Source organism: Brassica oleracea, chromosome C9, assembly GCF_000695525.1.
Source record: "Brassica oleracea var. oleracea cultivar TO1000 chromosome C9, BOL, whole genome shotgun sequence".
NCBI classification, from domain to species: domain Eukaryota; kingdom Viridiplantae; phylum Streptophyta; class Magnoliopsida; order Brassicales; family Brassicaceae; genus Brassica; species Brassica oleracea.
The window spans coordinates 7,989,686-7,991,488 of record NC_027756.1 but is presented as its reverse complement, the minus strand read 5'-3'; positions in this window follow the sequence as shown (position 1 = coordinate 7,991,488).

The following is a 1,803-nucleotide window of genomic DNA, read 5'->3' as shown; positions in this document are numbered from 1 at the left end:
ATAGACCCAAGTCTTTCGTTCCTTGTAGGTAACGACGAACGTGTTTGATCTCATTCCAGTGCCTATGGGTCGGACAGGAACTAAACCTTGATAGTAGGTTCACGGCAAAGCTTATATCAGGCCGTGTGTGAGTTGCCAAGTACATTAAAACTCCTATGGCACTGAGATATGGGATTTCGGGACCTAGGACATCCTCATCGTCCATCTTGGAACGGAATGGGTCAGTGTCCAGGCCGAGTGATCTCACGACCATGGGACTGGTCAGAGGATGGCAATCGGCCATGTTAAACCTCTTGAGTACCTTTTCTGTATATGCCATTTGATGCACAAGGATACCATCATTTATGTACTCCTAGTTGTAATCCCAAACAGAATTTTGTTTTCCCGAGATCTTTCATTTTGAATTCTTTCTTATGGTATTCAACCGTTTGGGAAATCTCTCCAGAGGTTCTAAGGATATTCAGATCATCAACATACACTGCTATGATCACGAATCCTTTATTTTCGAATTTCTTAATGAAAAAACATGGACTGATAGGGTCATTTATATATCTCTCTTTCACTAGGTACTCACTGAGTCTATTGTACCACATCCGTCCGGATTGTTTCAGTCCATAAAGAGATTTATTCAACTTAATACAATGTTGTTCTCGAGAACTCTCTTTGTTTTTCAATTCGATACCTTCTGGGAATTTCATGTAAATTTCATTATACAGTGGACCATATAGGTATGCGGTTACAACATCCATTAACCGTAAATCTAGACCTTCTCTCACGGCCAGACTCATTAGGAATCTGAAGGTCGTAGCATCCACCACAGGGGAGTATGTCTCCTCATAGTCTATTTCTGGGATCTGTGAGAATCCTTGTGCAACAAGTCGGGCTTTATACCTCACGACTTCACCATTCTCATTTTTTTTCCTCTCAAAGACTCATTTGTATCCTGGTTTGATATCATGAGGTGTCCGGATTATTTGGCCAAATACACCTCTTTTTCTCAATGATTCTAACTCCACGTTTATGGCTTCTTTCCATTTAAGCCAATCTGGTCGTTGCATGCATTCTTATATAGACGTGGGTTCATGATCCTCATTATCCATAAGTTCAAGTGCTACTTCATAAGCAAATATATCATCCATGTCGACATGTTTTCTGTTCCACTGTTTTCAAGACAAGACATAGTTTATTGAGATCTCATTATTATTTGCACCATCAGTACCATGAATCTTGGCGTCCCAAGAATCATTGTTTGGCACATCAGTGACATCAGTACCGGCCATGTCTAAAGCCGTAGGGTCGGACGCGGCCACATCTCGGGCTTGATCGGCCGCGGCCATGTCTGGTGTCTGAACAACCTCGGTTTCATTTTTTCTGCACCTTTCTTTGTTTTTCGAGGGTTCTTATCTTTGGAACCTATTGGTCTACCACGTTTCACACGTTGTCTAGACTCTGTAGCAACTTGATTGTTTTCTTCTTGAACATCAATTCTTATTGGTGCATTAGCAGCTGGTATGTATGACTTAGTCACACTTTTCAGGTCAGCAAAGGAATCTGGCAATTGATTAGTTAGCTTTTGTAAATGTATAATATTTTGAACTTCAAAATCACATTCTTGAGTTCGAGGATCTTGCCAAGATATGGATGTTTGATTCCATGATATTTCTTTTACCATTTTACTGCTATCTCCCCCTAATGTTGGAAGTTCGGATTCATTGAAATGACAATCCGCGTATCTAGCCTTAAACAAATCACCCGTAGTTGGCTCAAGATACTCCTTTGAGGTCCCATCTTTGTTCTTTGTGG